Here is a 23,950-nt window from a genome sequence, read left to right as displayed (position 1 = left end):
CATATATATCCAAAATAATTGAAGTCAGGATCTCAAAGAGATATTGGCACTCCCATGTTCACTGTAGCATTATTCACAATAGTCAAGATATAGCAACGACCCAAGTGTCCATTTGACAGATGAATGGATAAAGAAAATGTGTCATATATACACAATGGAATACTAACCTTAAAAAAGAAGGGAATCCTTTCATTTGCAACAACATGGATGAACCTGGAGGACATTATGCTAAGTGAAATAAGCAAGGACAAATACTGCATGATTCCACTTATATGACATATCTAAAATAGTCAAACTCACAGAAGCAGACAATAGAATGGTGGTTGCCAGGGACTGTGAAGAGAGGAAAATGGGGGAATTATTGTTCAATGAGTGTAAAGTTTCAATTATGCAAGATGAATTAAGTTCTAGAGATCTGCTATACAACACAGTGTCTATTAATAATACCATACTGTGCACTTAAAAATTTAAGAGGGTAGATCTCATGTTAAGTGTTCTTATCACAAAAAAAAGAGGCACAAGGAATCTTTTGGAGGTGGCTATTACCTTGATTGTAGTGATGGTTTCACGGGTATATGCATTAAGTCCAAACTCATCAAACTGCATACATTGAAAATGTGCAGTTTTTATATATCAATTATACTTCCATAGAGCTGCTAAAAAACACGTTTGATAAGTGAGGATTAATGTCATAAATTATTATAAAGAAAAGACTTTCTAATAATTTATGAGATCCTTCCCCCTCTGATGAAGTTAAGTCCAAAAAAATAATAAGCTGAGAATATTTTCAAAGCATTTGTGTGGTAAAATTAGATGTATTAGGTTAAACCATATGAAATTGCCATTGTTGTAGGTAAAAATGTTTGAGTATCAGCAATTTCATATGGTTCAGTCTAATACTGCAGGATTTTGCTCACGAACAAAAATAAAGAAAAGGCTCCTTCCTTTGCTTCTCTTCTTTTGTCTCCAAAGCCCTCACACACTCTGGAAAACCTTAATTCCTATGAACTTTTGAGGACTTATAATAAACAAAGAAAGAATACATGAAGCCTCGCCTATACATACATTATTTCTTAGTTCAAAACACCTAGTTTCCTTTAGGAGTTGTATTCCAGTTACCAGACTCAAGGTAATTGGCCTGTGAGTCCCCAGCGGGGTGTTAGGTCTCTCCACCTACATCTCAAATTTCTAGGTCAGATCTGAGCACCACCCTCTTTCCATGTTCCGTTTACACACTGCAAATAGGCCATCACACCCAGGATTCCTGAATGTTGTTTAATGCAAGATGAGGTTGTTGACAAAAAGGCATCTGATCATTATTATCAGCGTGGGCTTGGGAGTGGGGGGGACTTGATTTTATTCTCACTTTTGCTGCTTTTCCTGCCCCAGCATTGCAGCCAGCTGGCTAGACTATCGTCTCTGGGTCTCTTGTCAGTCAGCAGGAGAAGAAGCCTCATAGGCAGGATTTCTAGCCTTGCATCTGTGGCTGGAGTGGTGAGGCAGTTTCCCTCCATCTTCCTGGGCAGCGGCAACAAGATCCTGTGAGGAGGCGCAGGTGCTACGACTAACTGGCACACTCCCAAGCCACAGTCAACCCCATGTGCTCAGAACAGAGGCTCAATTTTAATCCTTCTGAGACACCATTTCAGGAATCAGCCAACACACGGACATGTAATCAATGTAATGCTTTTGTGTGCTCGTGTGGGTCTTGAACTTACGAATTTCTGCATTAAAAATTTTAGAATTTTCTGCATAGAAATTTACCCAAGACAAACATAAATGCAATCTCTTTTTAATGGTAAATGTTATTTCATGGGAAACAGTGAATACATAATTTCAGCTTCAATGGTCAGAAGATCCTGTGCTTTCAAGTTTACTGTTAGAAATGCAAAACAGGGACAGCAGAACTCCATCATCCCACCTCTGTTCCTTCAGTACAGGATGTTTTCCTCTTTCAAAGGTTTTTTTTTTTAAAAAACTAAGATCTTTCATCTAGTGTTTTAAATAACCAATTTTCTCTATTTTCCCAAGAAGATTATTGCATGGTCTAATTAAGGTTTCCCTTAGGAAATATCATCCCTGACATGCAAAGGAAGACAAAACAATGGTGGCAGACTGTGGAAATAGGAATATTTTTACCAACTGAAAAACTGTAAAACTCAAAAGTGCCAAAATCACCCCTAAGCTATTAATATGCAATGATTTGAAATATCAGCAATTCACAGGAGGGAGACTGGTAAAGAGTTCATTATTTACTTACTGTTTTTTTCCACGTTCTGAATTCAGAACCCCACATTCCTACTTTGACAGTTGAAAGCATCCCAACCACCCAAAAACAAGTTCAGAGGGTTCCACTGCAGACAGTATAAATGATGCTTGCTTTTGCATGACCTGTCTCAGAAGTAAAGCAGAGAAGGAACTGAGTTTCACGTGTTCACTCTTACAGAACTCATCAAAGAACTCGATAAAGGTTTGATGAAGGAACTTGGGCTGGAATTTGGGAAACCTGGCTGTTACATCAAATTTCTAGTCCATTGCCACACTACTTTTATGATAGTGGCTTTGTATAGATAGTTGTATTCTGTTGAAGCAAACTCTCCTCACAAATTCTCGTGATGATTCTTGGGCATTTATTCTTCCCCAAATGCAAATCTGATCATGAATGACTCCTTAGTGTAAAGCCTTTCCACTGCTCCCCAGTGCTCAAAGGTTCCCTTGCAGGCCTCTGCAAGACTGAGGTTTAGTAGACTGGAGAGTACAAGTTTGGGACCAAAGCTGACTGCACAAAAGGAGAGGAGAGTCAAGTGCCACCACCAGACAGCCCTTTTCTCTGCCCTAGTTCCTCACCAGGCTCACTCTCTCCTTTGAAAATAAGTGTTGAAAAGTACTTAAGAATAGTTTTGCAAGGGTGCTGTGTCAGGAGTCCCCAAGACCACCCCAAGTTCTGTGATTCACTAGGAAGATTCACATAACTGAGCATATAACCACACTCATCGCCTATGATTTATTACGGTGAAGAAATACAAAGCAAAATCAGTGGAGGGTAAAGGCACCTGGGGTGAAATACAGGGGAGACCAGACACAAGCTTCCAAGAGTCCTCTCCCAGTGGAGTTACACAGGATACACTTAATTTCCCTAGCAACAAGTTGTGACAACATACATGAAATGTAGTCCACTAGGGAAGCTCATTAGGGACTCAGTGCCCAGGGTTTTGATTGGAGGTTGGTCACATAGGCACCCTCTGATTGGCAATATCAAAATTCTAGACCTCAAGAAGGAAAGCAAGTGTTCAGCAGAAACTGCACTGTTTATATAAACAGTTCAGGCACATTGAGCCACCCTTATCAGTTCTGGGGATGGTGGGAATCCCCCTGAAAATCAAGTTCCAGATGCCAGCCAAGGGACCTTTCAAAGACAGGCTTGCTATGACAACACTTTTTTGCACAGATGCCAATCATTAGTCTGGCTGGGCACCAACATGTCTTGCCCAGGCTTGGATGGGGTAAATAAAACCATGAGAGTTCTCTGAGCAGGGTACTAAGGGAGTAGGAATGGAGGAACACCTACCCTCTCCCATTGGCAGGAAGGACTGCTTCCTGGGAGAGGCAATGCCTGAGCCAGGTCTGGACATGTGACAGATATTGTGGTGTTCCTAGATTTAAATCCCAACCAGGTGGGTGATCTTGGCTAGTTAATTAACTAGACTAAGGAAGTTTTTAGGAAGTGAGTTACCCACATAGACTAGGGCTATTTGTATGGCTTCCAAACCTCTTGCCAAGCCATGAGGCATTGCTCAAGTGGTACCAACCTACTTCTCCAGCCCCACATGTGCCTCTCTGCCCCTTCAGTCTCTGTGATCTAACCATACTGGCCTTCTTTCAGTGCCTGGAATATGCCCCCTTCTACCTCCAAGGCTCTGTACATTCCACCTCCCTCCCCCAATTGCTTGTCATCAACCTTCCTACCTACTTCACATAGCTAACTCCTACTCATGTCAGGTTTCAATCCAAAAAACACTTCCTTAGGGCAGCCTTCCCTCACCTGCCCCAGAATAGGTCAGAATCCCTGTCATTTGCTTTCCAGCACCAGTAACTTCTCCTTTATTATTGTGAGCACATTAAAGTCCATTTTTTAAACGCTTATACACTTCAAGAAGGCAGATTATGTTATATCTTGATCAATATATATATTGATTATGTTATGTCAATATGACTATGTTGTTCAGTGTAATAACCCCTGAGCCTAATATGGTGTCTATCATATAGTGGGCACTCAGCAAATGTATGAAAGAGGAGTGAATGAGGGCTCACTCTCAGTCCATGTAGTCAGGTTGAGGGCAATCTCTGCCCCACTTCCTAACACATACACACCTCCTGGGGCTAAGGCATATGAACCAGGCTAGATCAACAAGTCACGCAAAGGTTCTGACAGAAGTATTGGAAAAGAAGCACTGCATCTGCTGCAGATAGCCTGCCTGAGAGTGAGCGAAACTAACTCAGAGGAAAGCAAAGGTGAGGGAAGGAGAATCAGGGATGTGATGAGTGAGAGGATGCAGCCATTCCTAAAGGCAGCAGTCGATGGGGCTATTCATTTACCAGTAAACTTTCTTTTTGTTTCTTAGGCTAATCTGAGTTGGGATCCTGACACATGTAACTAAGAATCCTAATACAAAAATGGTAACAGGAATTAGACATGTAGTTGGTCCCAAAGAACAAGAGAAAGACCATCAACAAGTCTAACTTGTAATGACCTGAGCTACTGGCCTAGGGAATCCTTATAACTCCTAGAACTATGAACAGGTTTGCTTCTGGTGCAGGAAGAAAAGACACTGACCGGGGAGTAGAGCACAAGCATCCTGGCTGCTCATAATCCTAAAAACCACCTTGTTCCTCTCCCCAGGAATAAAAGACTATTTGCAGCTATGACAGCAGAATCACTTCCTTTCATCTATGAAAACTCACAGAAACCAGACCTCCCAACAGACTGGAGAGAGGCAAAAAATCTCCCTTATTTTCAAAGGGGTGGAGTATAATCATTACTAATAAAAAGCTTGAAATCTCACTCCAAACTAAATTCTAAATCAGATTAATAAAGCACTGGTTGGGTAAGCACTTGATAGTCACTAACTGCCAGCATAGGCTCTCTAAAATTATGACACACCCAACTTACCCCAGACTCCTTTCTGTTCCAGTCACTCAATTCATTTATTGGGATAATTCTTTATAGGTAGAGTATAGGTGGTGCAGCTGACAAAGGCCACCAGGATTTTCCACTTGATAAGATGAAGAATCCTGAAGACAGGTAAACCTGAAAGGTGTCTCATGGTGGGACACAGAGCTATGCCCTTGGCCCTGTGCTGATCAAAATTTTGATCAGTAATGTAGGCAAACCTAGGATTATTGACCTAGGAGGGGTGACATAAGAGTAATGGGGAGAATTCAAAAGCTAATATGATAAGCAAAAATAGGATGAAATTTAACTGGAACATATGTAAAGCCACTGCAGTTTTAAAAACTCCTAAATACAGGATGTTTCCTAAATACAGGATGATAGACGTTCAGTCTTCTATGCCAGCAAATACCCCAGGGTGATGCAGCTACTCAGCTTGGGCTAAATTTGGAAATGTATCATCTACCTCAGTTGGACAACAACAGGACACCAAGTTCCAGTCTGGGTATCACAGAGAAACAATGACTGACAAAAGTGAATCCAGAGAGGGGAACCAAGATTAGTAAAAAGTTTGGGAATCATGTCACACAAATGACAGTTGAAAGGGTGAGAATGTAAATTGATATAGCTACTTTAGATGGCAAAGACAGAATCCTGTAAAACTGAAAATATCCATACGCTGCGACCCAAACAATCCTACTTCTAGATACACATCCTGGAGAAACTCTCACAAATTTATACAATTACCAACACAGAATTGTTTATAACAGCAAAATTCAGGAAGTCCTTAAGCTTCTTCTGTCAGTAGGAGAATGGCTACACAGAATAAGGTCTACTCACACTCGGGGATACTTTGCAGCCACTAAAAACAATGATGTAGGTCTACTTATAAATCAGGATGGGCTAAGTTTGCAAATTAACAAAAGGAACCTAAAATCCGAGTGGCTTAATACAAGCAAAGTCTATTTATTCCTTATGCTACATGCTTAAAAAGTGAGTTGGCAGGAAAGTTCAAGTAGTTATTCTCAGACCCAGGCTGACAGAGAGACCCCATCTCTATCTGCCAGGGGAATTAAATGTGGTAAATCTCATACTGGCTATTAAAACTTCCATTTGGAAGTGCACCCGTTACTTTTGCTGACATTTCATTGACCAAAGCAAATCACATGGCCACACCTAACCTCAGAAGAGGCAGGACTACAATCCGACCATACGCCCAGATGGCAGACAGGCAAAATATCTTATGTCATACATATAATGACTAATATAATACATAGTACGGAAAGATTAATACAAAACATACGAAAAGATCTAAGACATTTGCTGTATGGACAAAACATATAGACACACCCATAATAACACCATTTGTGTAAATTAAAACAAATCTATATGTTGTTTATACACACCTATATATGCATGACACTGCGAGGGAGGAGGAGGACACCAGAAGGGGTGATCAAAGGGGAAATAACCATTTCTGTAATGTTTTAATTCCTCTATTTAAGAAAAAGAAAAATATGACAAAATCTTTTTTTTTGTTATTTATTTATTTATTTATTTATTTTTATGGCTGTGTTGGGTCTTCGTTTCTGTGCGAGGGCTTTCTCCAGTTGCGGCGAGCGGGGGCCACTCTTCATCGCGGTGCGCGGGCCTCTCACTATCATGGCCTCTCTTGTTGCGGAGCACAGGCTCCAGACGCGCAGGCTCAGTAGTTGTGGCTCACGGGCCCAGTTGCTCCGCGGCACGTGGGATCTTCCCAGACCAGGGCTCGAACCCGTGTCCCCTGCATTGGCAGGCAGATTCTCTACCACTGCGCCACCAGGGAAGCCCCGACAAAATCTTAATTGTTGATAATTCTGGCTGGTGGAGAATATGAGTGTTCATTATATTATTCTTTGAATTTTCCACTGCATTAAAAAGCCTTGAATTAAGCTGTTGAAAGAACCAGGAATTTTTTTAGTCTGAGAAGATCACAGATGCGAAAAAGGGGAAGTACGAAAATAGATGGCTTTAACTATTTTGGACAAAGGAGATTTCCTCTGTGTGATAATGGAGGAGCTGGGAACAATGGTGAGAGACCCTAGAAGGCAGATCTTGGCTTGGGAATAGAGAATGACCTATCATGGAAAGATGAGTGAGTAGCATCAAAAATGTATGGAGGAAAAATATACATTCTATGGGGGTAAAAGTGGTAAAGAGTCTGACAACTGCCTGTCTGACAGAATACTGTGGAGAGGATTCTTGCACTGGGAAGGTACCTGGATTTGGTGATCCCCAAGGTCCTTCCAATTCTCAGGTTCCATCAAAGTTAGGCCAGCACCTCACAGTTTAGAGCTCATAGACTCTGGAAAATGCAGCAGTTATTCCAAGACAAGCTTTAAGAAATAATGCAACAATCCGAAATCAATACAGCCTTTAATGGTTTTACCTGGGAATATTTCACAATCAATGAGGAATAATTCACTTAATTGGGCCTGAAAGTTATTATAGTCACGGGATGGGGGGCGTGCTATTTACAGTATACTGGCCTTAAATAAATCTCACTTTAATTCTCATGCCTTGGTTGACCTTATGTACATAATTAAATCAGTATTATTTGTAGAATTGTTGCCTGTTTAATCACTGTTTCTGTGACTTAAGATTTTCCAGTACCAAAGTCAAATTGCTCTGATAGCTAAAGAGATCTCCACAGAAACATACCACTGAAATGAGTATTACTGTGCAAAATGAAAGAGTAAGAATAATGAGTGTGTTTTCTTTATAACTAGTTGCTTTGGCTACTGCCAAAAGAAAAAATAAAAATCTTATCAGTGGAAAAGAGTATCACTGACCTGAAAAAATAAAAATCTTAGCAGTGGAAAAGACTATCATTGACCTGTCCTTGTGTGAGGAGGGCCAGTCTGTCATAAAAACAGTGGGTCAGAACTCAGGGAGCTCCCTGCTGCTGCCCTGCTCCCAGACAAGAAGATAATGAATTTCAGTGGGAGTAAATGAGACAACATGCTGTACCTGAGGATTTTCTTTCCAAAAGGTACCATATCTTTTGAATACCTACAAATTTTATCTATACATAGTTAATATATGCCCAGAAGGTTATGAGTTGAGCAGCTTTTTTTTTTTTATTATTTTTATTTTTATTTTTTTTATTTTTGGCTGTGTTGGGTCTTCGTTTCTGTGCGAGGGCTTTCTCTAGTTGCGGCGAGCGGGGGCCACTCTTCATCGCAGTGCGCGGGCCTCTCACTATCGTGGCCTCTCCCGTTGCGGAGCACAGGCTCCAGACGCGCAGGCTCAGTAGTTGTGGCTCACGGGCCCAGCCACTCCGTGGCATGTGGGATCTTCCTGGACCGGGGCTCGAACCCATGTCCCCTGCATTGGCAGGCAGATTCTCAACCACTGCGCCACCAGGGAAGCCCAAGTTGAGCAGCTTTTGCATGCCTGGAACCTGATGGATCTGAAGAGACACCTGGGAAGCCCACTGTGGTTTTTAAGGAACGTTATGTTTCCACCATAAAAATACTGAAAGCATGCTGCAACATAAAAACTTGTGCTTTGCCCATGTGTTTTTGCCCTTTTAGGATTTCCTTCCTGCAGTGATTCTGTACCACCGTAACTAAGAATAGGAAATACTTGCATAAAAGTAACTGTTATTTAATAGTTTCTTCCTATTAAATTTCACAATTAACAACAAAACAAAACAGCTCAGAAGGCTCTGATATATTCTCAAGTTAATGAGGTTAGTGTGGCTTGAATACTACCTTCTTTCTAGACCGATATTCCTGGCTGTGCTGGAGCTTCACATGGCCGGGCCCCACTATCACCAGAAGTACTGATGAGAGAGAAGGCCTTAATATGCTGGAAGAGCAGCTGGCTAGACCACCACAATGCCTTGCAGGGACTCCGGTCTGGCCCTAATCTATAAGCAAAAGCTGATTACTCACCCCCCACCTCCCCAGCCTAGCTTCTCCACCCTTCAAGTGCAAGCACTTACATCCTAAGACGTCACAGAGCAGTGTATTTATCCTTGGAAGACAGAGTCTGGTGATAAAATGCAAGAATGTAATGTTCAGAAGGAGAGAGTGTAGGGTAAACCAGAGACAAACAGGGGAGGGAGGAGGAGGAGAAAGGAGTTGATGAATGAAGTCCTGAGGGGCAAAGGTTACTGAAAAACAGCAGGACAGAAGTAAGAGAATGTGACAAAGAGGCAGGGCCAAGGAAAACAAGGAGGTCAATGATATGCTGCATGAGGACAAAGAACTGTGCTTCCGGATGAGATTACCATGTATGCCTTCAGAAAAGTGGCTTTGTTTTTCAGGAGGTCATTATTCTGCCAATACTGCAGCTCCTCTGCTTACACTTAGAAACTTTTGTCCACTTAACTACACCAAACGCTGCATCTTTGAAACTATTTCAGAGATATAAATATGTTGGGGAGTTGAGGAAGCCAATCCAAAACATCATTTAAAATATCAGTTAAGACTTCTGGTTGCAGGTAAGATGGAATCAACACATCCACCTTTGTGTCCACCGGAAGCAACTATAAAATCTGTACAAAATGCTTGGGTAGCTATTAGAGAATTCTTTAAAGTATATTATCAGCAGATGAATCAGGGAAGAGTATCAGGGTGCCTAGTACAACTGAACTGGTGGTGACTTTACTACTTTTCTTCCTCCCGTATTCTCTGGCCTGAAAACACAACAAAACGTGAAAGTGAGCACTGTGTTTAGAGCACATGTTCTGGCTCAAGGTGCTTCTTTTGGAAAAGGGAACTACTAAAACTCAAGAGGGACTGGGGGGAAATCCCCTGGGGTTTTCTCTCCTGTTTCTCCCTTCTCTCATGTCCAGAAAATCCCATGGTGGAGGTTGTGGCAACAACAACGAAACTGACTGGCAGAGGGAGACTAGACTGTAGGAGTTAAAACTCTCGAGGGAAAGGAACATTCCATTCCATTCGGTGGAACTATAGCAAGCTCCAAAAGGGCAAAGCCAAATCCCACTGTTTTTTCTTACTTTCTTTCTCTCTCTGTTTGCCTGTCCCTTATGCCCCAGAGGCAGTGCATCATGAAAGTGGGTGGTTTCTGACTGGAGGACCGAAAAGGAAAGCTCTAGAAAACCATAAAATACCATGGTAATAACGAAGAGGGAAGACGTCAGGGAAGCAAACCCATAAAGCTGCTTATGAACAACTGTGATCACCCCCCATCTGGGCATGTGTGGATTTGATCCTAATTAGCATGTCAAAGACTTTGAGAACTGAGCTAAGAGAAACTCAGGTCTCAGACCTGACCAGTGGGTGTCACACATGGGACAGATCTGAATAGCACTGCAAAGGCACTGAATACTGAACTCATATTGGAACTACAGCCCACTACAGAAGGTGAGCTGGAACTTGCAGTATGAACCTAACCAGGTCAACTGACTGCTACACAAATTATCAACATTCTCCATTAGATTGAAACAAGATCCAGAGTCTAATAACATAATAACATAATATTCAAAATGTCCAGGATAAAATCCAAAGTCGCTCGGTACATAAAAAACAAAAATGCCAACTCACATGGGAAAAGACAATCAACAGATGCCAACAGTGAGATGACACAAATGTTGAAATTCTCTAACAAGTAGGTTAAAGCAGCTATTACAAAAATGCTCAAATGAGCAATCACCAAACTTGAACACTCTTGAAATAAATTTAAGTAGAAAGTTATTGGCAAAGTAAAGAGAAGATATAAAGGATAACCAAATTAAAACTTTAGAACTGGAAAATAAAATAACTGAAATAAAAAATTCAGTGAAAGAACACAATAGCAGAATGGAGGAGGCAGTGAAACTGAAAATAGACAAACAAACTAGCCAATTTAAATAACAGAAAGAAAAAAGATTCAGGGGGAGAACCAAAGTGTCAAGGACCTGTATGATAACAATAAACAATCTAACATTTGTGTAACTGGAATCCAATACAGAGACGAAAAAGAGTGTGATGCCGAAAAACATTTGAAGAAAAAACAGATGAAAATTGCCAAGAAGCTGAGAGAATACCAAACATAATACAAAGAAATCCACACCCAGACACATCATAGTCAAACTGCTGAAAACTAAAGGCAAAGAACTGAAGAAACAGACAATTCAACACTAATAGAGAGTTCAACATCCCATTCTTGAAAACAGAACAACTAGAAAGAAAATCAAGCAAGAATATAGAAAACTCACACAACACTACCAAAAAATTGACCTAGTTAGCATTTACAAAACACTCCCAAGATGAGCGAAATAAACATGCTTTTCAAGAGAATATGGAACATTCTCCAGGAATTGGCGGGACTATAACTTGGTTCAGCCACCTTGGAAAAGAGTTTGGCAGTTTCTTTAAGAAGTTAAGCATAAATTTACCACACAACTCAGCAATTCTACTCCTAGGAATCTACCCAAGAGAAATAAAAACATATGCCTACACAAGGACAAGTACGTAAATGTCCACAGCAGCATTATTCATGAGAACCTGGAAACACCCCAAATGTCCATCCACAGAGAATAGATAATCATAATGTGGTATATCCATATAATGTAATACTATTCAACAATAAAAAGGAATGAATTACTGATACATGGCACATCCATGGATGAACCTCAAAAGCATTATGCTACATGAAAGAAGACAGACACAAAAGAGCATACAGTGTATGATCCTTTTTATACAAAATGTCCACAAAAGGCAAACCTATAGAGACAGAAAGTAGATTAGTGGTTGCCTAGGGCTCAGGGGAGGGGAACTGACTGATGGCAAATGGGCACAAAAAATTTTATTGGAGTGATGGAAATATTCTAAAACTGGATTATGGACATGGTTACATAACTTGGTAAATTTACTAAAAAGCATTAAGTTGTATGTTTGAAACGTGAACTCTGTGGTATGGAAATTATACCTCAATAAAGTTGTCATTTTAAGAATGCTATATCAAAGAAATTATTCAGTATATAAACTTACTTTTTTTACATTCAGCATAATGCTCCTGAGATCCATCCAAGTTGTTCCATGTTCATTTCTTTTATTCCATTATATGGATGTACCACAGTTTGTTTAACCATTCACCTACTGAAGGACATTTGGGTTGTTTCCAGTTTTTGGTTATTGAAAATAAAGCTGCTATGAACATTCCTGTATAAATGTGTAACAAGGGTACTCTTAAGAGGGTGAAAAGACTCTCTCAGACTAGAATGGACTCATATCCAGGCTACATAATGAACTCCAATAAATTAATAAGACAAACAGCTCAAAAGAAAAATGGCAACAGTCTGGAAGAGGCTCTTCACAAGAGAATATCAAATGGCAATAAATTATGAAAAGATGTTCCATAGTATTAGGCATCAGGGAAATAAAAATTAAAAACCACAGTAAGACTTCAAAAAAAAAAACCCAAAATGTCCATCAACAGGAGAACAGATAAACAAATTTTGGTACATTCATACAATGAAATACTTAGCAATAAAACAGGATATACTACTGATACATACAACATCATGGATGAAATCTCAAAAACATTATGTTGAACAAAATAAGCCAAAAATAAGCCAAACACGAGCTTACACACTGTATGATTTTATTTACATAAAGTTCAATAGCAGGCAAAACTAATCTATGGTGACAGAAATTGGAATCATGGTTGCCTCTGGTTGGAGAGGATCAAATGAAAAGGTACTTTACGGGGTGACAGAAAATCATCTATATCTTGACTGGGGTGTGAGTTACATGGGTATATACATTTGTCAAGACTCAAACTGTAGGACTTCCCTGGTGGCGCAGTGGTTAAGAATCCCCCTGCCAATGCAGGGGACACGGGTTTGATCCCTGGTCCACGAAGATCCCACATGCCACGGAGCAACTAAGCCCGTGCACCACAACTACTGAGCCTGCGCTCTAGAGCCTGCGAGCCACAACTACTGAGCCCATGCACCTAGAATCCATGCTCCGCAACAAGAGAAGCCACCACAATGAGAAGCCCGTGCACCGCAACGAAGAGTGGACCCCGCTCACTGCAACTACGCTTGCAGCAACAAAGACCCAAAACAGCCATAAATAAATAAATAAATAAATTTATTTTTAAAAGACTCAAACTGTACTCTTAAAATCTTTGCATTTTGGGGGGGTCTGGGCAAGATGGCGGAAGAGTAAGACGCGGAGATCACCTTCCTTCCCACAGATACAGTAGAGATACATCTACACGTGGAACTGCTCCTACAGAACACCCACTGAACGCTGGCAGAAGACGTCAGACCTCCCAAAAGGCAAGAAAATCCCCACGTACTTGGGTAGGGCAAAAGAAAAAAGAAATAACAGAGACAAAAGAATAGGGATGGGACCTGCACCAGTGGGAGGGAGCTGTGAAGGAGGAAACGTTTCCACACACTAGGAAGCCCCTTCGTGGGCGGAGACTGCGAGTAGCAGAGGGGGGAAGCTTCGGAGCCACGGAGGAGAGCGCAGCCATAGGGGTGCGGAGGGCAAAGTGGAGAGATTCCCGCACAGAGGCTCGGCGCCGAGCAGCACTCACCAGCCCGAGAGGCTTGTCTGCTCACCCGCCGGGGCGGGCGGGGGCTGGGAGCTGAGGCTCGGGCTTCGGTGCTAGCCGGGAGGGAGTCCGGGAGAAAGTCTGCAGCTGCCGAAGAGGCAAGAGACTTTTTCTTGCCTCTTTGTTTCGCGGCGCGCAAGGAGAGGGGATTCAGAGCACCACCTAAACGAGCTCCAGAAACGGGCGCGAGCCGCGGCTATCAGCGCGGATCCCACAGCAACAGGGGCGCAGAGGGAAAAGCGGAGAGATTCCCGCACAGAGGCTCGGCGCAGAGCAGCACTCACCAGCCCGAGAGGCTTGTCCGCTCACCTGCTGGGGTGGGCAGGGGCTGGGAGCTGAGGCTTGGGCTTCGGTCAGATCGCAGGGAGAGGACTGGGGTTGGCGGAGTGAACACAGCTTGAAGGGGTTAGCGCACCACAGCTAGCCGGGAGGGAGCCCGGGAAAAAGTCTGCAGCTGCCAAAGAGGCAAGAGACTTTTTCTTGCCTCTTTGTTTCATGGTGCGCAAGGAGAGGGGATTCAGAGCGCTGCCTAAATGAACTCCAGAGACGGGCGTGAGCCGCGGCTATCAGCGCAGACCCCAGAGACGGGCGCGAGCCGCGGTTATCAGCGCGGACCCCAGAGACGGGCATGAGACGCTAAGGCTGCTGCTACCGCCACCAAGAAGCCTGTGTGCGAGCACAGGTCATTCTCCACACCGCCTCTCCCGGGAGCCGGTGCAGCCCGCCACTGCCAGGGTCCTGTGATCCGGGGAACTTCCCAGGGAGAATGCACGGCGCGCCTCAGGCTGCTGCAACGTCAGGACGCCTCTGCCGCCGCAGGCTTGCCCCGCCTCCTCTGTACCCCTCCCTCCCCCACCCCGGCCTGAGTGAGCCAGAGCCCCCTAGTCAGTTGCTCCTTTAACCCCGTTCTGTCGGGGCGGGGAACAGACGCCCTCAGGCGACCTACATGCAGAGGCGGGTCCAAAGCCAAAGCTGAACCCTGGGAGCTGTGCGAAAAAAGAAGAGAAAGGGAACTCTCTCCCAGCAGCCTCAGAAGCGGCGGATTAAAGCTCCACAAACAACTTGATGTGCCTGCATCTGTTGAATACCTGAGTAGACAACGAATCATCCCAAATTCAGGAGGTGGACTTTGGGAGCAGGATATATTAATTTTTCCCCTTTTCCTTTTTTTGTGAGTGTATATGTGTATGCTTCTGGGTGAGATTTTGTCTGTATAGCTTTGCTTTCACCATTAGTCCTAGGGTTAGGTCTGTCCATTTTTTTTGTTTTGTTTTGTTTTGTTTACTTAAAAAAATTTTTTTTCCTAATAAATGTTTTTTTAATAATTTTTTACTTATTTTCTATTTTTAAAAATTAAAAAAAAATTTTAATAAGTTTTTTCATATTTTTTATTTTAAAAAATTAAAAATTTTTTTCTTAATAAACTTTTTTCTTAATAATTTTTCTCTTATTTTTTATTATAAAAAATTAATAAATCTACTTTTAAAAATTAAAAAAATTTTCTTCTTAATAAATTTATTCTTAATAATTTTTTTCTTATTTTTTATAATAGTTTTATTTTATTTTATTTTATCCTCTTTCTTTCTTTCTTTCTATTTTTTCTCCCTTTTATTCAGAGCCGTGTGGATGAAGGGCTCTTGGTGCTCCAGCCAGGCATCAGGGCTGTGTCTCTGAGGTGGGAGAGCCAACTTCAGGACACTGGTCCACATGAGACCTCCCAGCTCCACATAATACCAAACGGTGAAAATCTCTCAGAGATCTCCATCTCAACATCAAGACCCAGCTTCACTCAACGACCAGCAAGCTACAGTGCTGGACACCCTATGCCAAACAACGAGCAAGACAGGAACACAGCCCCATCCATTAGAAGAGAGGCTGCCTAAAATCATAATAAGGCCACAGACACCCCAAAACACACCACCAGACGTGGACGTGCCCACCAGAAAGACAAGATCCAACCTCATCCACCAGAACACAGGCACTAGTCCCCTCCATCAGGAAGCCTACACAACCCACTGAACCAACCTTAGCCACTGGGGACAGATACCAAAAACAACAGGAACTACGAACATGCAGCCTGTGAAAAGGAGACCCCAAACACAGTACGATAAGCAAAATGAGAAGACAGAAAAACATACAGCAGGTGAAGGAGCAGGGTCAAAACACACCAGACCTAACAAATGAAGAGGAAATAGGCAGTCTACCTGAAAAAGAATTCAGAACAATGATAGTAAAGATGATCCAAAATCTTGGAAATAGAATAGACAAAATGCAAGAAACATTTAACAAGGACATAGAACTAAAGAGGAACCAAGCAACAATGAAAAACACAATAAATGAAATTAAAAATACGCTAGATGGGATCAATAGCAGAATAACTGAGGCAGAAGAACGGATAAGTCACCTGGAAGATAAAATGGTGGAAATAACTACTGCAGAGCAGAATAAAAAAAAAAAGAATGAAAAGAACTGAGGACAGTCTCAGAGACCTCTGGGACAACATTAAATACACCAATATTCGAATAATAGGGGTCCCAGAAGAAGAAGAGAAAAAGAAAGGGACTGAGAAAATATTTGAAGAGATTATAGTTGAAAACTTCCCTAATATGGGAAAGGAAATAGTTAATCAAGTCCTGGAAGCACAGAGAGTCCCATACAGGATAAATCCAAGGAGAAACACGCCAAGACACATATTAATCAAACTATCAAAAATTAAATATAAAGAAAACATATTAAAAGCAGCAAGGGAAAAACAACAAATAACACACAAGGGAATCCCCATAAGGTTAACAGCTGATCTTTCAGCAGAAACTCAGCAAGCCAGAAGGGAGTGGCAGGACATATTTAAAGTGATGAAGGAGAAAAACCTACAACCAAGGTTACTCTACCCAGCGAGGATCTCATTCAGATTTGATGGAGAAATTAAAACCTTTACAGACAAGCAAAAGCTGAGAGAGTTCAGCACCACCAAACCAGCTTTACAACAAATGCTAGAGGAACTTCTCTAGGCAGGAAACACAAGAGAAGGAAAACAACTACAATAACAAACTCAAAATATTTAAGAAAATGGGAATAGGAACATACATATCGATAATTACCTTAAATGTAAATGGATTAAATGCTCCCACCAAAAGACACAGACTGGCTGAATGGATACAAAAACAAGACCCATATATATGCTGTCTACAAGAGACCCACTTCAGACCTAGAGACACATACAGACTGAAAGTGAGGGGATGGAAAAAGATATTCCATGCAAATGGAAATCAAAAGAAAGCTGGAGTAGCAATTCTCATATCAGACAAAATAGACTTTAAAATAAAGACTATTACAAGAGACAAAGAAGGACACTATATAATAATCAAGGGATCGATCCAAGAGTAAGGTATAACAATTGTAAATATTTATGCACCCAACATAGGAGCACCTCAATACATAAGGCAAATACTAACAGCCATAAAAGGGGAAATCGACAGCAACACATTCATAGTAGGGGACTTTAACACCCCACTTTCACCAATGAACAGATCATCCAAAATGAAAATAAATAAGGAAACACAAGCTTTAAATGATACATTAAACAAGATGGACTTACGTGATATTTATAGGACATTCCACCCAAAAACAACAGAATACACATTTTTCTCAAGTGCTCATGGAACATTCTCCACGATAGATCATATCTTGGGTCACAAATCAAGCCTTGGTAAATTTAAGAAAATTGAAATCGTATAAAGTATCTTTTCCGACCACAACGCTATGAGACTAGATATCAATTACAGGAAAAGATCTGTAAAAAACACAAACACATGGAGTCTACACAATACACTACTTAATAACGAAGTGATCACTGAAGAAATCAAAGGGGAAATCAAAAAATACCTAGAAACAAATGACAATGGAGACACGACGACCCAAAACCTATGGGATGCAGCAAAAGCAGTTCTAAGAGGGAAGTTTATAGCAATACAAGCCTACCTCAAGAAACAGGAAACATCTCGAATAAACAACCTAACCTTGCACCTAAAGCAATTAGAGAAAGAAGAACAAAAAAACCCCAAAGGTAGCAGAAGGAAAGAAATCATAAATATCAGATCAGAAATAAATGATAAAGAAATGAAGGAGACAATAGCAAAGATCAATAAAACTAAAAGCTGGTTCTTTGAGAAGATAAACAAAATTGATAAACCATTAGCCAGACTCATCAAGAGAAAAAGGGAGAAGACTCAAATCAATAGAATTAGAAATGAAAAAGGAGAAGTAACCACTGACACTGCAGAAATACAAACGATCATGAGAGATTACTACAAGCAACTCTATGCCAATAAAATGGACAACCTGGAAGAAATGGACAGATTCTTAGAAATGCACAACGTGCCAAGACTGAAGCAGGAAGAAATAGAAAATATGAACAGACCAATCACAAGCACTGAAATTGAAACTCTGATTAAAAATCTTCCAACAAACAAAAGCCCAGGACCAGATGGATTCACAGGTGAATTCTATCAAACATTTAGAGAAGAGCTAACACCTATCCTTCTCAAACTCTTCCAAAATATTGCAGAGGGAGGAACACTCCCAAACTCATTCTACGAGGCCACCATCACCCTGATACCAAAACCAGACAAAGATGTCACAAAGAAAGAAAACTACAGGCCAATATCACTGATGAACAGAGATGCAAAAATCCTCAACAAAGTACTAGCAAACAGAATCCAACAGCACATTAAAAGTATCATACACCATGATCAAGTGGGGTTTATCCCAGGAATGCAAGGATTCTTCAATATACGCAAATCAATCAACATGATACATCATATTAACAAATTGAAGGAGAAAAACCATATGATCATCTCAATAGATGCAGAGAAAGCTTTCGACAAAATTCAACACCCATTTATGATAAAAGCCCTGTAGAAAGTAGGCATAGAGGGCACTTTCCTCAACATAATAAAGGCCATATATGACAAACCCACAGCCAACATTTTCCTCAATGGTGAAAAACTGAAACCATTTCCACTAAGATCAGGAACAAGACAAGGTTGCCCACTCTCACCACTATTATTCAACATAGTTTTGGAAGTGTTAGCCACAGCAATCAGAGAAGAAAAAGAAATAAAAGGAATCCAAATCGGAAAAGAAGAAGTAAAGCTGGCACTATTTGCAGATGACATGATACTATACATAGAGAATCCTAAAGATGCTACCAGAAAACTACTAGAGCTAACCAATGAATTTGGTAACATAGCAGGATACAAAATTAATGCACAGAAATCTCTTGCATTCCTATATACTAATGATGAAAAATCTGAAAGTGAAATTAAGAAAACACTCCCGTTTACCACTGCGACAAAAAGAATAAAATATCTAGGAATAAACCTACCTAAGGAGACAAAAGACCTGTATGCAGAAAATTATAAGACACTGATGAAAGAAATTAAAGATGATACAAATAGATGGAGAGATATACCATGTTCTTGGATTGGAAGAATCAACATTGTGAAAATGACTCTACTACCCAAAGCAATCTACAGATTCAATGCAATCCCTACCAAACTACCACTGGCATTTTTCACAGAACTAGAACAAAAAATTTCACAATCTGTATGGAAACACAAAGGACCCCGAATAGCCAAAGCAATCTTGGGAATGAAAAATGGAGCTGGAGGAATCAGGCTCCCTGACTTCAGACTGTATTACAAAGCTACAGTAATCAAGACAGTTTTGTACTGGCACAAAAACAGAAATATAGATCAATGGAACAGGATAGAAAGCCCAGAGATAAACCCATGCACATATGGTCACCTTATCTTTGATAAAGGAGGCAAGCATATACAGTGGAGAAAAGACAGCCTCTTCAATAAGTGGTGCTGGGAAAACTGGACAGGTACATGTAAAAGTATGAAATTAGAACACTCCCTGACACCACACACAAAAATAAACTCAAAATGGATTAAAGAACTAAGTGTAAGGCCAGACACTATCAAACTCTTAGAGGAAAACATAGGCAGAACACTCTATGACACAAATCACAGCAAGATCCTTTCTGACCCAGCTCCTAGAGAAATGGAAATAAAAACACAAATAAACAAATGGGACCTAATGAAACTTCAAAGCTTTTGCACAGCAAAGGAAACCATAAACAAGACCAAAAGACAACCCTCAGAATGGGAGAAAATATTTGCAAATGAAGCAACTGACAAAGGATTAATCTCCAAGATTTACAAGCAGCTCATGCAGCTCAATAACAAAAAAACAAACAACCCAATCCAAAAATGGGCAGAAGACCTAAATAGACATTTCTCCAAAGAAGATATACAGATTGCCAACAGACACATTAAAGAATGCTGAACCATTCTTAGTGGAAATCTAGTGGATCTTAGTGGAAATGGTTTCAGTTTTTCACCACAACATCATTAATCATTAGAGAAATGCAAATCAAAACTACAATGAGATATCATCTCACACCGGTCAGAATGGCCATCATCAAAAAATCTACAAACAATAAATGCTGGAGAGGGTGTGGAGAAAAGGGAACCCTCTTGCACTGTTGGTGGGAATGTAAATTGATACAGCCACTATGGAGAACAGTATGGAGGTTCCTTAAAAAACTAAAAATAGAACTACCATACGACCCAGCAATCCCACTACTGGGCATATACCCTGAGAAAACCATAATTCAAAAAGAGTCATGTACCAAAATGTTCATTGCAGCTCTATTTACAATAGCCAGGACATGGAAGCAACCTAAGTGTCCATCATCGGATGAATGGATAAAGAAGATGTGGCACATATATACAATGGAATATTACTCAACCATAAAAAGAAATGAAATGGAGGTATCTGTAATGAGGTGGATGGAGTTAGAGTCTGTCATACAGAGTGAAGTAAGTCAGAAAGAGAAAAACAAATACAGTATGCTAACACATATATATGGAATCTAAGGAAAAAAAAAAAAGGTCATGAAGAACCTAGTGGCAAGATGGGAATAAAGACACAGACCTACTAGAGAATGGACTTGAGGATACGGGGAGGGGGAGGGGTAAGATGTGACAGGGTGAGAGAGTGTCATGGACATATATACACTACCAAATGTAAAATAGATAGCTAGTGGGAAGCAGCCGCATAGCACAGGGAGATCAGCTCGGTGCTTTGTGACCATCTAGAGGGGTGGGATAGGGAGGGTGGGAGGGAGGGAGATGCAAGAGGGAAGAGATATGGGAACATATGTATATGTATAACTGATTCACTTTGTTATAAAGCAGAAACTAACACACCATTGTAAAGCAATTATACTTCAATAAAGATGTTTAAAAAAAATTTTTTAAAAATCTTTGAATTTTATTGTATGTAAATTATATCTCAATTAAAAAAGAAAGAAAGCCACAATGAGATACCACTACTATCCATTAGAATGGCTACAATTGAAAATATTAACAATACAAGTGTTGTCAAAGTTGTGAACAAATGGTACCTTCTGTATACTGCTGGCAAGAACGTAAATTAGTATAAACGCTTTGGAAAGCTGTTTGACAACCTCTACTAAAGCTTAACATATGCGTACCCTATTACCTCACTCTTAGTTATATATCCAACAGAAATGCACACATTTGTTCCTCAAAAGACGTGTGAGAATGTTCAGATGAGACATGCTCATCACAGTATAACAGATTTTTAAAAACTGTATGATATATGCAGTTTTTCCATCTATGCAAAGTGAAAAAACAGCATTAATCTATAGTGATGGAATGCAGGATAGCAGTAACTTGGTAACCTCTAGGGTAGAGGGAAGGGGTAAGTAAGTCATTGCCAGGAAACAGGAAGGGGGCCTCTGAGGTGCTGGTGATGTTCTTTTTCTTGACCTGGGCATTGGTTAAATGGATGAGTTCACTTTGAGATTATTAATAGAGTTGTGCACTTATGACCTGTTCACTTTTTCTTCAGGTACATTCTACTTCCACTTATATTTTAGACTGTCCCTTATGCTATATGTACATATAATTAAGGTTTTCTCTCTTTGCTCACTACCAACACCACCCCCTGTGCCCCCTTTATCCTTCTTTAGCATATACACTTCTCTTTCTCTGAATTCTTGTCTGCCTAACTATAACACTTGGTACTTAACCTGAATTTTCATTGGCAGTGACTAGGAACACATAAAGTCAAAATTGCGGTGAGTAAAGTGAGCCCACAAAATAACTGCAGGGAGAACACAGGCATACTTTAAACAAGCAGAATTTCATGAATCAGCATCAAAGAAGCCAGCCCCTGTCTGTCCACAGAGGAGAAACCATCCTTTAAATAGTAGGATTAGTTCATTTGCCCACATAATTCCAGGACAAAGCTGTAGACCCAAGAGTGACATTCCTTTACGTGCTCCTTCCTGTATAGGGAATCTTCCCAAAGGCACTTTCACATACTTTAGCAATTACTGGAGTTGAAAAATATTATAAAGGGGGCAAAAAGGCTGTCCAGGAATTGATTCTTAACTCACAGTGTAAAATTTGGACTTAGGGAGCTTAATATTAAAAACTCCCACAGGCTAACTTAACTTTCACATTCCCTTTAATTCCACAGAATGTTATTCATTAATTTACCCACACTCCAAATTTATGTGCAAGATACTACAGGCCTGACACCATGCTCAATACTGCAGATACAGGGACAGAAAACTGCAAGGCCTGTAATTTCGAGGAGCTCAGGGCTCTGGTGGAGTGATAAGGAGAGGAAAAACAAATTACCAGAACCCAGGGTGATAGGTTTTGTAACAGAAAAAGAGAAGGCTCCAAATTTCCTAGGAGCATGGAAGGATAGTGACTAAATCTATCCAGAGAGGGTGTGGAGACTCCATGTTGGAAGTGACACATTATCAGGATGTGGACCAACCAAACAGCATTGGATCTCTCAGTATGGGACCTCTCAAGAACTCAGAACTGCAAAATGCAGGTGCTTACTCTGAGAAATGACTACTAAAACCCACATTTGGATGTGATTGAACACTTATGGGGGCAAACCCTCATACTGCCTATACAGGGGACCAAAAGCTCATCAACACCTAAAATTCCCAACAAATTAATTTGGGAGTGAACTGGATGCAAAAAAAAGTGTGTTTGACTTCATTTCTGGGAAGCAGGATTGAAATATGACTAAAATTTAGTAAAAACAAACAATTATATTTTATATTCTACTTAGGATGGAAAAAGACTGTGAGAATAAAAGTTGGATCAGTCCAAAGGATGGAAAAAAGGAACGTCACACAGTCAGAAGTTACCACCTAAGCATGGCCCAGAGAAGTTGGAGCTCATGTCCAAGTACCCACCCCTCTGGGCTGAAGAACAGAAACACCACAGTTCTAGAAAAGGACTGAGAAGAGGTCTCATGCTGATAACATCAAATATGAGAATCACATCACTAAAGTCCCAGGTCCAAGTCCACATTTATGATGTAATAATCTTATGAAGATGGTTTGGCTTCCCACACAACTCACCCAAAGAGACAGAGAGATAGTATCAGTGGTATGCTGATAAATGTTTAACAACAGGCTCTTCCGGGGGGGAAAGTTCTGATTTGTAGTTTACTGTTTTCTGAAATGTAGATACTCTCACCATGGTCAATTTCAAGCTATTAAGATGATGTCACTTGCCATGGAATTTGACAGTGATGTGCACAATTGGCTCTTGCAATCTGGTGTGAGGTGACTACATATGAAAATGTAATCAGTTGAATTTCCACTATATATCAATAAATTGCCATCTTGGTTTATACAGGTCAGATCTCAAGAGCTAGGTGACCTTAAGTCAATCCCTAAGTAGGGGTCCATCCTTATTGGGGTTCGGAGTCCACCAAGTGGAAGGCCAGCCCTGGACAAAGGTGAATTCTCCAAGGTGAAGGGCATAATACACATGATAGCATGGAAAGGCACAACATGCTTAAAACAAAATAAAATGAACAAGCTAACAGACAAAAATTAAGTAATTCTGAATAGACTAGACTATTCACTCTGTAGACTACAGAGTGGTATAAGAGACTGATGAATGGTGAGTTTGGGGAGCCCAGCTAGGGACAGACTATAAAGAAAGGCATGGGGGACTATACTCATGAGGGTATACCCTTTGCTGTGGTGGATGCTTCACATACTTTAATTCATGTAATCATACCTATCACATGATATTATCCATTTATACAAAAGAGCCTCAGTGAGGGATTAGGGAGCTGAGA

At 40.7% G+C, this 23,950-nt stretch overlaps 1 protein-coding gene across 21 annotated transcripts in view; it reads right to left on the bottom strand.

Annotated features, from left to right (window-relative positions):
* The window catches only part of JADE3 (jade family PHD finger 3), a 172,149-nt gene that overhangs the window by 99,399 nt on the left and 48,800 nt on the right, over positions 1-23,950 (bottom strand). For 7 of the 21 annotated variants that reach the window (XM_082446428.1, XM_082446440.1, XM_082446421.1 and 4 more), the window contains one exon: positions 7,429-7,545. The exons of 12 other annotated variants lie outside the window; for them this stretch is intronic. The gene's annotated coding sequence lies outside the window, so the exon portion shown is untranslated. The remainder of the gene's footprint in view (positions 1-7,428; positions 7,546-23,950) is intronic. 2 more of the 21 variants (XM_082446426.1, XM_082446422.1) reach the window with 1 other exon arrangement.

This window comes from Balaenoptera physalus, assembly GCF_965194825.1.
Source record: "Balaenoptera physalus genome assembly, chromosome: X".
Lineage (NCBI taxonomy): Eukaryota > Metazoa > Chordata > Mammalia > Artiodactyla > Balaenopteridae > Balaenoptera > Balaenoptera physalus.
The sequence above is the reverse complement of the archived record's forward strand: the minus strand, read 5'-3'. Positions and strand labels throughout refer to the sequence as shown.